Source organism: Phascolarctos cinereus, unplaced genomic scaffold (genome assembly GCF_003287225.1).
Source record: "Phascolarctos cinereus isolate Bilbo 61053 unplaced genomic scaffold, phaCin_HiC Scaffold_5;HRSCAF=322, whole genome shotgun sequence".
NCBI classification, from domain to species: Eukaryota; Metazoa; Chordata; class Mammalia; order Diprotodontia; family Phascolarctidae; genus Phascolarctos; species Phascolarctos cinereus.
In genome coordinates, this window is record NW_027555958.1 from 146,145,988 (window position 1) to 146,161,700 (window position 15,713).

Consider the following 15,713-nt stretch of genomic DNA (forward strand, 5'->3'; position numbering starts at 1 on the left):
GTTGATTTCCTTTGTAATCTTATGTGTTTTATTTTACAAATTTAAAATTTTTATCCTGAGAAGGGGTTTGTAGGCTTCACCAGATTGCCCAAGAACTCTATGGCACTCCCCCCCCCCAAAAAAAAAGGTTAAGAATCCCTGCTCTAGTTTAATCCCTCCACTTTACAGATAAGGAAACTGAGGCTCAGAGAGGTTAACTAACTTGCACAAAGTAACAACCAAATCTTGCCTTCAAGTCCACTAACTACAAATGAAAGCACTCTTTCTGCCCCACCGTGATGCCTCCCTTTTCAAACAGTGAAGCATAGCTTGGTAGTGCAGTGGATAGAGCCCTAGACCTAGAGTCAGGAAGACTATTGTCCTGAGTTCAGATTTGGCCTCAAACTCTTAATAGTTGTATGACCCAAGTCACTTAACCCTGCTTGCCTCAGTTTCCTCATCTGTAAAATGAGCTGGAGAAGGAAATGTCATACCACTCCAGTATCTCTGCCAAAAAAAAAAAAATTGGGGGGGAGGGTGAGGCAGCTAGGTGATGAAGTTTATAGAGCATTGGCCCTGGAGTCAGGAGAACCTGAGTTCAAATCCAGCTCAGAAACTTATTAGCTGTGTGGTCCTGGGCAAGTCACTTAACCCCGATTGCCTCCCCCAAAACTAAACAAAAATTTTTTTAAAAAATCAAGAAGTGTCTGACATGACTGAATAACAAGATAAATTTCTGTTATTAGTACTTATTATCATCAGTATCATCATCTTTTGGTCCTTGATTCCTCCACTTTCACTATTCTCCCTTTCAAGAGTGTTTTTCCCATCTCTTTCTTGGCTTTTTGCATTCTTTTTTGCATGCTAGTGAGACTAGGCAGCTGTAGATCCCATCTTTCAATCTCTTCTTAAAACTCCTCTTATGCTAATCTCCTCCATCCTGGTTATCTGCTGGCTCTGGGGTTTTCCCTGTTATCCAGGGTTTTGTTTATGTCTGACCTAGATTGTAAGCTCGTCAGGGCAGGGATCTTGTCATTTTGTGTTTTGTAATGTGCTACAGACACTTGACATGGCTTGGAATAATCATAGTATCCACACAAGTGCGATTACATTAGGACCAGGGAATGACAATGCATCCTACAGAGATACTGGTTAGGGTATGGGAATATAGAGACAGATATGTGAGGCTCAGCCTCTGAATGATTTAAAAGGCTTCAAGGAGGTGGTAAAGCCATCTCTCTTGTGGGGTGAGAATCTGGGCCTGAGGAAAACTGAAAAGAGAGGGACCAGCCCTTGGAGAAGGTCAGCTAGAGGCAACAGAAGGGTGATTTGCATTCCGATAAGTGTTCTGAATAGGTTGTAAAATAAGAAAGCTAGGGAAACCCAGTTCACTTGGAAGCTTTCTGAGAAATGTTGTGCTCCTGACAGACAGAAAGCCAGTAGACTTTCTTTCAGAGCATAGGGGTGATGCATTACCACTCCTGGTAACTGATCCGGCTACATTTTGACCCAAATTGACTTCTTTTCTCCCCCTTCATTGTTCCCGTGATTATTGCCATGGTTCCTGAGAGCCTGGAAAATGACAAATTAAACCAGAAATGTGAGGAGGGACGCTCCTCTCATATCACTTCTAGACACTTCCTTAGGGGCTTTGTAAATTCTGAGTAAATAACTTCCTTCAAAAGCCTTCTTTAGGTAGCCAGAGCCGTAATCTTTAATTACCATTATTGAGAGGAGACAACTCCTAAAACAAGGAGTAAAGATAAACTTGACAAACAACAACCAGAACTGGCAAAAGGGTCTAAAGAGAAAACAAGGAGGGAGGAAGAAATCAGTGTAATCCACATATAGCAATAGAAAAACAACTTCTGGGCTCAAATAGGCTTGATTTTAAATCTTAGAGCCTTTTGGATCATTAATATTTTCCATCGACCCTTTTGCCCACACGGGGAGCTTTTGTTGGGAACATAACAATTTGGCTCATATCTTTCTAAGCGTTTTAAATCTCATGTAAGTCCTCAGACAAACAGAACACTAAATATATGGCAAATTATATTTAATGTGACAGAAAATGCAGAATTCATATTAATGCTAATAAACAGTTCCTCTTCCCTTTCCAGGAAGTCTCTGTCTGACTGATTTATCTATGTATTCTTCCAGACTTATGGTACTACCTTACTACCCTGGGTAGAGAGCCCCTAAAAGGGGAAAGAGCTCAGTATTTTTAGGGAAACAAGCCTCCTTTCCTTCTGGTAGATTCCCCCTTCCCTCAGGAGCTGCATAGGACACATTCCTCCCCACTGGCCTCAGGTACAGGCCCAGAATTCACGCCCTGCAGGGGTTATTGAGTCTTGACTGGCTTCAGAGCTAACAAGCTCAGTATTTTAATAGGCTCCTGATAAGAGCTTGAATAATAATTTCTCAGCCAATGATGCTCCTCCCTTCAATTCAATCGAGAAAAACTTGTTTGCATTTTGTAAAGGGATCATCAGATTTGGGAACACCCCTGCACAATTAGTTTAACACTTATTATGTGCCCCTTCCCTGTTGTGGTTAGATCCTGAGCTTCCTGGGCAGGGGGGGTGGCCAGAAGCCAATTCCTCTACACACAAACATCCCTTCTCTGGAATCTGCACCCCATTGGGCTACATTTTTAAAAATAGGATCATAGATCTAGAACAAGAAGGGACATTGGGGCAAGCCGTTTGTCTTCTTCTTGGAAGAAAGGCCTTCTTGGGTCCTTGTTCCCAACCCTCTAGACTTCTGTCCTTAACATTCTCCATTCTTACCCTTGAATATACTTGCATCCCCTTCCCCTGATCTGTCAGTTCCCTCAGAACCGCCATTTAAATGCAGGGCCGCCATGTAAATTTCTTCCTTTCTCTCTTGCTCATCCTCCTGACTTTCTGGATTTCTTTCTCCATTATATTCTGACTTTCAGCTTGTTGTCTTCCTCCATAGAATGAAAACTTCTTGAGGACAGAGACCCTTCTTTTTGCTTCTACTTTTATCCCTAGTACTGAGCACAGTGCCTGGCATGTGTTTTGTTTTGTTGCTGTTGTTCTATCCTTTCTGATTCTTCGTGACCCCATTTTGGGGTTTTCTTGGAAAAGAGATTGGAGTAATTTGCCATTTCCTTCTCTAGATCATTTGACAGATGAAGAACTGAGGCAATCAGGGTTAAGTGACTTGTACAGGGTCACACAGCTAGTAAATGTCTAAGGCCAGACTTGAACTCAAGAGGATGAGTCTTCCTGATTCTAAGCCCAGCGCTCTATCCACTGTGTCACATGGTAAACACTTAATAAATGCTTCTTGACTTTGCTCAAGCTTCCAAGGGTTGTAAGCATAAGAGGCAGGATATGTACTTGGAGTCCTTTGACTCCTGAGTCAGTCCCATTTCCATTGTAGCAGACTGCCTCATTTTAAAGAGAACGGGTAATGCAAATCACGTTCTTATGCTAGGTAGAATAGTGGATAGAACTCTGGATCTAAAGTCAGGAAGACCTGAGTTCAAATCCTGGCCTCAAAAACCCTTGACTGGTGTTCTTCAGTTTCCTCAACTGTCTTCCTCAGTTTCTTCAATGGGAAAATGAGGATAATAATAGTACCTACATACCTCCTGTACTTATTGTGAGGATCAAAGGAGATAATGCTTGCAAAGTGCTCAGCATAGTGCCTGGCACATAATAGGTGCTTAATAAAAGTGTGTTCCTTTCCTCCTCCCCTGAGTCTGTCTTCTGTCCCTATCTCTCTACTGAAACTAGTTTCCAGAGGGCCACAGGTGACCTATTTGCCGAATCTAATGACCTTTTTTTCAGTTCTCATATTTCTTGGTCTCGATATAGCATTTGACATTGCTATTATTTTTTTCCTCCCAGGGCTTTCCTAACATTGCACTCTATTTATTCTCTCATTTCTTTGATTCTTCCTTCTCTGCTTCTCCCCCATCTTGTCCCTTTAAAGCCCAAAGCCTCTGTCCTTATCTTCTCTTGTCTCTACACCTTTCCATCTTGATGATATCATCTGTTCTCACAACTTCAACTATCACCTGCACCTGAATGACTTTTGAATTATATATGTGCAGCTTCAGATCCACGTTGACAAATGTCTGTTAAACACCTCTATCGGGATGTGGAAATTGCATCTCAAAGTTAATACTATATCCAAAATTCATTTTGTCTTCTCCTTCTCAAATCTATTCTTCCTTTTGACTTCTCTGTTTCTATCCATTGCACCACTGTTCTTTCAGCCTCCTGGTCTGCAAATCTTGCAGTCATCACTTTATTTCACACTCTATATCTAATCAGTTGACAAATATTGTCAATTGTGCCTTCCTAACACAGTACCTCTCATTTATTCTACTACCACCGCTGCCATGCTACTTCAGGCCATCATTTCCTCTTACCTGAACTATTTCATTAGCCTCTTAATTGGTCACTCTTCTTTAGTCTTTCCTTCTTCTAATCTATTCTGTGTATCAGTGCTAGACTGATTTTTTCTTAATTTACAGCTCCTATCACAGTGCTAGCTCACTCAAAAACTGTCAGGAGTTCTTGTGTCTACTGAATAAAGGTTAGACTGCTTAGTTTGATATTCTCACTATAACCTACTTCTCTCTTAAATTATACAGACTTACATACTCTGTGCAACATTAAAATGAGATAATTCAATATTCCTTGAAACCAGTCTATAGATTCTTACTTCCTTGTCTTTGCTCACATGGCTACAGTTCTCACTCTCCAGTCCTAACTTTCCTGTTGATATCTTAGTTATTTTTTATAGCTACCTTAAATACTACATTAATTATGTAATTCTTCCCATATTATATACCCAGAGAAAGTTGATTATGCTCTGAATTCTCTGAGCTCTTCTTTGTCCTTCTTTTATGTATTTATCACGTTCTACTTTATGTTATCTCTTCTAGTGTTTACCTCCTCTATTAAAATTAGGCTCTTTACTAGACCAGGGATGGGGATTTGTTCTGTGAAGTTTCAAAGCAGTTAAAGGGCTGCACTTGAGGACCTAGAGGGCCACAGTTTCCCCACCCCTATACTAGACTATAAGCTTTTTGAAAGCAGAGTTTATGATTTACTTATTATTGTAATTCAGGGCCTAAAAAAAATGCCTTGAACATAGTAGGTGCTCCATAAAGTACTAAGCACACTAAATAAATATGTACTGAATGAATGCATGCTGAAGAAGAAGGTGAGAATCTGGCTTTTTATCTTTGAAGAAGAAAGATGCATGGAATGATGATATGGAGACAAAGGAATGTTACTGACTTTTTTTTTCTTTTCTCATTGTCTTTGGATACATCGTGACAATTGTTTGAAAAATATTTCAAAAGCAATCATGAGATTCAGACCCTGAAAATACTGACTGCAATTAGGTAAGCAATTTTTTTCTGAGATTGTTTCTGACCCTAGGATATATCAGAAAAGGAAATGATTTAGAGTGTCAAAATGTCCATAAAATGAAAGGAAACAGTTTTGCCTCATTCTAGTCAGGTTTTATCCTCTCACATTAAACACTGTGATTTTTGACATTCTTGACAAGTTTATGAGATTCTCTATTACATAATTTATTTCTTTAGCATTCACACAAAAAGAAAGAGGGAGAGAGAGATAAGAGGAGCACATGAGAGAAGAGAATAAAGGATGGGAAGAAGAGGCGGTAGAAAGGAGAGATAGAAAAGAAGAGAGTGGAAGAGGATGCAGGGGGAGAAAGAGACAGTGACAGAGCCAGAGAGGATAGGAAGGGAGGAGAGAAGAGAAGAAGGAGGGAAGAGAAGTAGAGAGAAAGAGGAGAAAGGGGAGTAGAAGGGAAGGAAGAGGGAGAATAAAAGGTGGAAGGAAAGAAGCTATTTATGCCCCAGTTGGATAGAAAAGCTAACTATATTTTGTCTTTTATACAAAGGCCACAATACTTCTAGTCTGGTTTAGGTATTAGGATGATATATCTCACAAAAGAGTTTGGTAGAATGTTTTCCTCCCCCATTTTTGAGAATAAATTTTGCAGGATATTTTTGGTCTGAAATCCTGTTATCCCTCTGAGTCTTATAGTATTGATCTTAAAGTATTGAACAGACGATCAAAACCAATGTTTTAAAGAGAAATTTACAAAGCCATTTCTAAGAAATACCCATTGCTGTTTCTGTAACTCAAAGCAATACACAGGGTGTGGTCTAATTGGTCAGTTTGTTTTGTGACTTTTAAAAAAACTTCTCCAGAGCGTCTGATATGGTCTGGTTGGTTCCTTTGCATTTGACACTGCAATAACTCCTGAAAGTTTCTGATGTGGTTGTGTGGTCCTAATAGTCTCCCAACTGAGTGCCTAGAAGCATTATTAAGTGTTTATCATGTGACTGGGTCCCACTAGATTTGAAAGTACTTTAAGGCAGAGCCATTCAAAATGGATTAGGGCATGCCTTCATATGTTTGTGATGTTGTTTCAACAAGTCCCCGTACAGATGTTCCTAATTGGGTGAATTTACTTTAACCACAAAACTTGAGCAGTTTTTGTTATGTATTAATAATAATAATAATAATAATAGCTCAAAGCTTTCATCTAGATAACACTTACAGTTACTTAACATAAATCATCTGATTTAATTGAACGCTTACAATGACCCTGTGTGAGGTAGGTAGTATATTATTATTATTTTTATCTTACAGATGAGGACACTGAGTCTCTGAGAGGCTATGTGATTTTCCTAACTATTACAGGCTATTAAGACTTTTAGTACTGGAACCCAAATCTTCCAACTCCAAGTCCTGTGCTCTTACTATTGCATCATATTGTTTTTCCCAGTGCTGGGGTCATGTTTTAAGAACAGGTAGGAGTTTAGGAAAGTCAAAGCCTAGTACTCATTCCACCACTAATTATCCCACAGTTTCCTGAATATGTAAGGAATGTTATTACCTGGCAGGTTTAAGGTACTGAGATAATATTTGTACATTATTTTGCAATATTTGAACAACCTGTGAATCCCTTGTTCCTTAACCCTTTTGCTCCACTTCCATCTTATTAACTTGACTTTTGCTAACTCATTCTATGACCCACTTTATCCTCATTTGTGAACTCCCTATTATTACTTCGGGAATTAAGAAATTGTATTGATTTGGTCCATCTTAGCTGGGCCTCCATTACTCCATGAAAATCCTTTTATTACTCTCTTTTTGATTCTATCACATTTCCCTAGTAGTTGTTAAAGTATGATCCATAGAACACTGAGGGTACCCTCCCCTCCTTCACCACCACCCCCAGACTCTCTTAGGGGTCCATAAGGTCAAAACTATTTTTAGCAATATCACTAAGGTGATATTTGCTTATTAAAATATACCTCCAATTTCCAATGCTATATATGTGCATGGCCAGATTTTCTTCATATACTTTAACCAAAACAACATATTGCAATAAATTGAATGGAGAAGCACACAGGAGAATCTAACTGTCTTCTATTAAGCCAGACATTAAAGATATTTGCAAAAGTATGCAAAACAATGCCACTCTTCTCACTAACTTTGTTTTTGAAAATGTAGTTATTTATATTAATGTGAAGTTGTTTTATTATTGTTATTTTTAAACAAGTTGGTAAATATTTAAAATGTATCAGTTTTAATTTAGAATATAGTTAAATATCTGGCCAGTTTTGCTTTTTAGAGCATTCTTCTCCTCATTGGCTTTTTGGACCTCTTTTGCCATTTGGGTTAGGCTATTTTTTAAGGTGTTATTTTCTTCAGTATTTTTTTGGGTCTCCTTTAGCAAGCTGTTGGCTTGTTTTCATGATTTTCTTGCATCACTCTCATTTCTCTTCCCAGTTTTCCCCTCTACTTATCTTACTTGCTTCTCAAAATCCTTCTTGAGCTCTTCCAAGGCCTGGGACCGATTCATATTTTTCTTGGAGGCTTTGGGTGTAGGAGCTTTGACTTTGTTGTCTTCTTTTGGTTGTATGTTTTGATCTTTGTTACCAAAAAAAGATTCTATGGTCTGACACTTCTTGCGAGGTTTGCTCATGATCCCAGCCAATTACTTGAGTTATAAACTCTTTATTAAGGTAGAGGTCTGCTTCCAGTGTGGAGAATGTACTGTTCCAAGCTGCAGGGGTTTTGTGTAGCTATTTTCGGAGATACTTGTAGGGACCTGTAAATTTTCAGTTCTTCCAAGGTGGTATGATAAGGGGTGAGGTGTTTACTCCTTTCCTGGCCTGTGCTGTGGACTATGAGTGACCACAAATCCTCTTTTCTGTCTTGGAACTGTGAGGAGGGTTTTCTCTCCATTTCCACTACAAGCTCCACCATGCCAGCGCTCCTCCTCACCCCAAGTCCACCCCTCAGAACTGTGATCCAGATCAAAGCACTGGCAAAGCAAAAGATTCCTGCCTTAGCACTGGCAAAGAGATCACTGCAATCCCCCTCTGATCAGCCACTCGATTTCCCCCTCAGTCTGTGGGCCAGAAGCTCAGGAAGCAGCCGCTGCTCTGAGCCACGCTTAGGATCTGGAGGGCTGAAACTTAGCTTCTCTCTCACCACAGAAACAGACTTTTCCCACTGACCTTCTGAGTTGTCTTTGGCGTTCGTGGGTTGAGAAGTCTGGAAACTGCCACAGCTGCCCACGATTCAGTCCTCTGAGGCCTTCTCTAGGTTCACTGTGGCCTGTGCACCCACGCCAAACTGTGCTCCTCTCCCTGCCCAGTGTGAAATTTGTTTCACTCTATCTTTTTGTGGGTTCTGCTGTTTCATAATTTATTTAGAGCCATTTTTATAGGTATTTGGAGGGGTTTGGGGGAGAGCTCAAGCAAGTCACCGCTTTCACTCTACCATCTTGGCTCTGCCCCCAAATATAGTTAAATATCAATAGATTTAAAGCATATAAACAGAAACATTTTTGAGTCTTCAATAATTATTAAGAGTATGAAGTGATCCTGAGACCAAAAAGTTTGAGAACACTGTTCCAAACTTTCCCCAAATTCTTCTCTTTCCTCAATCAAATAATCAACAAGCTTTAATAGGAACCTATTATGTAAGGGGAGACAAAGACAAAAGCATAACACTACTTGCCCTCAAGAAACTTACATTCGACGGGGGAGACAAAGTGAACATATGGAGTTATAAACAGAATAGGTAAATAGATACAAAGTGAAGAAAAAGGGAGGGCACTAGCTGTGGAGATCAGGAAAAGGCTTCATGAAGACAGTGAAGCTTGAGCCAAGCTTTAAAAAGAAATAGGGATTATGAGAATCAGAGGTGAAGAGTGAGTGAATCCAAGGAATGGGAAGCAGCAATATAGAAGAAAAGAAGCAACAAATGAACTTCTTTTTGTTAAGAAGCTCAATAACAAAACCTCTCATGTTTTACTGAGAAGATTGAGGCCATCTATTATGTTGTTGCTGTTGTTTGTCCTTTATTCTCAGAGGATCATGGCATCATGGAGGTGATGCCATGATTTGCAAGTGAATTTGATTTAAGTGAGGAAAGCTGTGCAAAGTCACCAGCCTCACTTTCTCCTCCAGAGCCATCTGGGTCTACTGGCAAGATATAGATCAGGATGACTGGAGATGGCCCTGTGGCTATTAAATAGGGGGTAGTAGTGGAGGTATCCTTTCCTTCATTTCTCTAAACTTCTTATTGTCCTTACCCAGTCTCTCCTTCTTTCCTTCAGTCTTCAATGGAGATGGCCTTCCTGGCTAAAACTGACCTCTCCACCTGTACCTTTCGTACCATTACTTCCTATTTCTTTCATGATCTTGTTCTATCAATCATCCCCTCCCTTTCATGCATCTTTAATTTCTAATGAGTCTATCCCCTGAGCTTATAAAACTATTTTGATCTTTCTTATTTAAAAAAAACCCATCTTTCCTTGACATTGCCTACCACTCTTTCCCTCCCCTACTTCTCTCTTCCCATTAATTGCTAAACACCTGCTCTTACTTCACTGCCCTGTCAACCTCTTGCCACCTGACTTTCATCTCCACAATTCTACTGAAATCTCTCTCTCTCTAAGCTCAGTTCATATGTACTATTTATGCCCAACTTGTGGTAGAGCATTCTCAGTTCATACTCGTCTGATCAGTCACAGTTGGCCACACTGTAGCTTGATTCCAACATAGTGATGTCATTTGGGTCCTCTTCGAGAATAAAGGACAACAACCAACCAATGACTCCCTATAGATAAATTCAGGGAGCTGTTTCTGTCCTCACCCTTTCTGATTTTTCTTTTCTCTTCTTTTTCTTCCTTCCTTCCTTCCTTCCTTCCTTCCTTCCTTCTTTCCTTCCTTCCTTCCTTCCTTCCTTCCTTCCTTCCTTCCTTCCTTCCTCCCTCCCTCCTTCCTTTCTTCCTGGCTTCCTTCTTTCTCTCTCTCTCTCTCTCTCTCTCTCTCTCTTCCTTCCTTCCTTCCTTCCTTCCTTCCTTCCTTCCTCTCTCTCTCTCTCTTTCTTTCTTACAGTATTTGACACTGTAGACCATCTGCTTATTTTTTGATATCTTTTCTTCCTTTGCTTCTGTGACATTTTATTTTCACAGCTCTTATTCTAGAGTTTTGACTGCTCCTTCTTTGGCTCTTTTGCTGGCTCCTTATCTTCTTTATGTCTCTTAAAACATGGGTGTTCCTCAAAATTCTGTCCTTAGCCCCGTTCTATCTCTATATTTCCTAGGTGGGTGATTTCTTTCAACACCTGTGGTTTTATGGATTACCTCTTTGTGCTTATCAATTGGTTGTTTGATTGATTTGTGAAGGACTCACATTTATATTGTGTTTGGTAATGAGTATAGGCGAGCATGGATTTTAGATGATGACTTGAAGGGATGGCAGGGTCAAAAAAATGTTTTGTAAAAATGGACTAGACCTAAATATATTTTCAGGAAATGGAGGAAAGATCCGATACAAAAGGAGAGATTAAAGATAAAAAAGGGAGAAGAAGGGAAGGGATGATCATTGGGCCAGATTTTTAGAAGACATTGATGAGAATAGTATCATGATCATGGGAATGGGATATAAAAGTAGTGTGGCTGAGTTACAGAAAGCTGAAATTGGAGCTAAGAGTGCTTGAGTTAAAGTCCCAGTTTTGATACATAATGACTGCGACACTCTGGGCAAGCCATGTAACCACCCAATATTCTAGACAATTCTCTAAGACTAGAAGTTACAGAGAATGTGTTGACCTACATTGGTAGAAGCAGTTTCCCCATCCAGCAGTCAGTTCCCTATGTCATTGAAATCAAAGATCCTGTCACTATCCTATCTCAGAGCAAAAAATGGAAAGCAATGAATCATGGCCCTAGGGAGTCCAGAACTGAGGACTTAAATCTTTATAGGTATTATGTCTGAAGGTCAAGTTTGGAAGGTGGAATAACAACAGCAGTAGCAAGCCAGATAACCTGGTTGAAGAAACATGGTCATAAGGAGTTTAGAGATGAGTGGTTTAGCTCCTCTCTCAGTAAGACTTTATTTGGAGAGGCAACTTAGTGTTGTGGATTGAAAACTAGATTTAGGGCAGGGAAGGACTGAGTAAGAATTTCACATCAGTCACTTAATAGCTATGTGATCCTGGGCAAGTCATTAACTGCTCTGGGCCTTGGCTCTTCATCTGAAAAATGAGGAAGTCAGATTTGATGACCTTCCAGGTTTGTTCTAGTTCGAAATCTATAATTCCTTGACATATGATAAATAGAGGTGTGCTATTTGCAAGGAGGAGGGCTGCATCTTCATCAGAGACTTGAGGAAATAAGGAGAAAATGGGTGAAAATGTAGCAGGGCTTTGAGATGTGGAATAAGGGAGATGAAGTTGTTTCAGAATGGATAGTCTTAATTTTCTCAGTAGAGTAGGAGGCAAGGTCATCTGCTGAGAAGGCAGCCCTGAGACTGTTGTTCTGGACTTGAGGAGTAAGGAATAGTTAATTCAGGGAGCATGAGAACCTCCAGTAGGACTAAGACAGCAAAAACTATTGAATATTACTTCTCAATAAAATAATTGTTATAAGAGGAATATGGGACAGAAGAAACAAAGTAATATTATAAAAGCAGACATTTACTTAACCAAGCAAATATCTCTTGGATACATAAGTGCAAGGCACTGTGGGGGATACAAAGAAGTAGTGATTAAGGCAATCATCTGCCAAGTCCTGCCCTTCATCCTTGGAATCATTGGCATCTATTGTTATTTCTTTATTAAAAAGACTTTTTTTCAATTAACAAACATTTATTTTCTCTCCTTCCTGCTCTCCCTATGAAAGATGGAAAAACAAAACCCTTACAACAATTATACCTAATCAAGCAAAACAGACTCTTGCATTGGTCACATACAAGAGTTTCTTATTCTACATCTTGAATACCTTACTTCCCTCTCAAGAGGTAGGTAGCATGCTTCATCACTGGTCTTCTGGAATCATCCTTAATTACTGCATTGATCAGAGTTCTTAAAAGAGTTCTTTCAAAGTTGTTTGTCTTTACCACATTGTTATCATTATATAAATTGTTCTCCTGGTCCTCCTTATTTCACTCTGAATACATTCATACAAGTCTTTCCAGGTTTCTCGGCACTCATTTCTTTTATCATTTCTAATGGCACGATAATATTCCATTACATTTATATACTATAATTTGTTTAGGTCTTCTCCAGTTGATGGTTGTTGTTGAGTTGTGTCTGACTCTCCATGACCTCATTTGGGGTCTTCTTGGCAGATACTAGAGTGGTTTGCCATTTCCTTCTCTAGCTCATTTTGCAGATGAGGAAACTGAGGCAAACAGGGTGAAATGGCTTGTCTAAGGTCACAGTAGGTAAGTGTTTGAGGTCAGATTTGAACTCAGGTCTTCTTGACTCCAGGGTTGTTGCTCTATCTACTGCTCCATCTAGTTGCCCTTATTTGCTGCCCCAATTGATGGACACCTCTTTTCCTTTCCAGTTCTTTGCCACTACAAAAAAGAACTGCTATAAATATTTTTGTACATATGGTTCCTCTTTTTCTTTATTTGATATCTCTAGAAGTACAGGCCCAGTGGTTGTATCTATTTCAATAGATATACTCATCCATCTTCTTTTCATTTCCATTGAAACCGTTATAGTTCAGGTCCTTAATCTCTCTCAACTGAACTATTATAATAGTCTCCTAACCAGCATTCTTGCCTCTAGTTCCCTTCCTCTCCTTAACCATCCTTTTCACTGCTGTCATTGAAATATTCCTAATATAATCTTCTGGTCATATTCCTGCTTTGCTCAAGAATTATCAATAGGTCCACATTGCCTACTGAATAAATAAAAAATAAAATAAAGTTCTTATCCTAGCATTCGAAGGCCTTCAAAATGTGGCTTTGGCCTTTCCATTCAACTTCATCTTGTAATATTCCTCTTTGTTTTGTTATAGCCATACTGGACTCCTTGACTCCCCCGTATCCCCTGTTCTTGTCCTGACTTCTGTCATCAATATATATTCAAATTATCTCTCCTGACTGCAGTGGGTTAATTGTTCCCTTCCTCCATTTCATCTTGTTGAAATTGATCTCTTGCTTTAGGGGCCGTTTTCTACATGAAGGCTTCCCTGATTCCCCACAGTGAGAAATGATTTCTCCTTACTCAGAATTCTCATAGAACTTTGATTTTTCCTTTGAATTTATCACATTCTGTCTTGTGTTATAGGTGTAGGGGTGTGTGTGTGTGTGTGTGTGTGTGTGTGTGTGTGTGTGTGTGTGTGTGTGTGTGTATGTCTTACCCACTGTTAGATTATGAGGTCAGGTAAAGGTTGGAGTATATGATCTCTAAAATCCCTTCCAGTTCTAAATCCTATGATTCTAAGACCCTATTACCTCTAGAATCAAATATAAAATCCTCTGTTTGGCATTTAAAGCTATTTACAACCTGGCCCCTGCCTACCTTTCCAATCTTTTTTTCCACTTTGTTCCCCTCCATATACTCTACACTTCAGCTATACTGGCCTATTTGATGTTCTTCACGCATACTACTCCATCTTTTGACTACCAGCTCCTGACATTTTCATTGGCTTTCCTTCAGGCATGGAATGTTCTCTCTCCTCACCTCTGCCTCCTGGTTTCCCTGGATACCTTCAAGACTCAGTTCAAGTCCCACTTTCTTCAGGAGGCCTTTCCTAGTAACTACTAGTGCCTTTCCTCATGCATTACTTCCTATCTCTACCAGATCTCTCTCTCTCTCTCTCTCTCTTTCTCTCTCTCTCTCTCTCTCTCTCTCTCTCTCTCTCTCTCTCTCTCTCTCTTTCTCTCTCTCTCCCCATACACACACACACACACACACACACATACACACACATTTATCTATCTATCTATCTATCTATCTATCTATCTATCTATCTATCTATCTTTCATGCCAATGTTTATTTGCATGTTGTTTCTCCCATTAGAATGTGAGCTCTTTTAGGGCAGACATCATATTTTTGCCTTTCTTTGCGCTGCCCAGTGATTAGGGCAGTTCCTGGTACATAGTAAGTAATTAATAAATGTCTGTTACTCATTTTTGCTCATAGTACGCATAAGTGCTTAATAAATGTTTATTATAGGGGCAGCTAGGTGGTACAGTGGATAGGACTCTGGCCTTAGAGTAGGGAAAACCTCAGTTCAAATCTAGCCTCAAACACTTGATGCTTACTAGCTGTGTGACCCTGGGCAAGTCACTTAACTCTGACTGCCTCACCAAAAAGAAAAAAAAAGTTTGTTATTTTTGTTATTGTTATTTTAAAGTTCCCGCCCTCAAGACATTTATTTCAGAGGCAAGATATATTCCAATGTAACTCAGCGCAAGGTTATGGTAGATGTCAAAAGAATGGCAGAGACAGTGAGTCCTATATGAAGTCAGAGGGGAGTGGAATCCCTTGGGGTTGAGTTGCTGGCGGTTTGTGGAAGAGTTGATTTAATTTTTAAAAAATCCCTGTTTAGAAGTACAAATAGCAAAAGAAACCTATAGTTGTCATTTCAGCTTACTTTGTTTGTATTCATTCCAGGTTCTCTTTATGTTATAGACTAATCTGATTTTCTTTATAATCCAATTTTCTGATCCTTGGGTGAGATGTGCACTCAGAGCTTTGGAATCAATATGATTGGTTTCATTTTTATTCTACCAAAACAATGTAATTTCCTTCCTTCTTGGATATAATTGGGTAGAAAATAGAAGCAATGAGTTAAAAAAAGAAGCGATAGTACAGCAAGTCTTCATTAAGTAAACTAAGCGTATGTTATTATTTGTTGGACCTATTATTGTTAGAATGTTGGACTCTGTGTCTCTGTCCAGGAAAATATGAACATTTTGAAAAGGCATTAATTGCTGATTGTGTTCCTTCTTATCCCTTATTCACATACTCAGAATGAGAATTAGTGAATGTTTCATTAAACTGTTTTACAGAATCATAGAATTTCAACCTGGTTTGTGTCATGGACCCTTTTAGCAGTCTGGTGAAGCCTTTGGAATCTTAATCTTGTCTAAAAGGGAAAAAATGTATTAATGGGATAATTAAACAAATCAGGATTTCTTAACCTTTTTTGTGTCATGGACCCCTTTGGGAATCTATTCAAACCTATGGACCCCTTCTCAGGATAATGTTTTTGAAAGCATAAGATAAAATACATAAAGTTACAAAGGAAATCAATTATATTGAAATACAGTTATCAAAATATTAAAAACAACTTCTTGGATCTCAGGTTAATTCTAGTACAATCCAAGCTTGAAAAATAATTATCTCCACAACACACCCCAAAACTGGTCATCTTTCAT

General features: G+C 39.2%; 1 long non-coding RNA gene across 3 annotated transcripts in view; it reads left to right on the forward strand.

Moving 5' to 3' along the window:
- LOC110222929 (uncharacterized) overlaps window positions 1-15,713 on the forward strand; it is a 69,399-nt gene that overhangs the window by 15,362 nt on the left and 38,324 nt on the right. For all 3 annotated transcript variants that reach the window (XR_013487516.1, XR_013487514.1, XR_013487515.1), the window contains one exon: window positions 5,330-5,371. This is a non-coding gene — a long non-coding RNA (uncharacterized LOC110222929). The remainder of the gene's footprint in view (window positions 1-5,329; window positions 5,372-15,713) is intronic.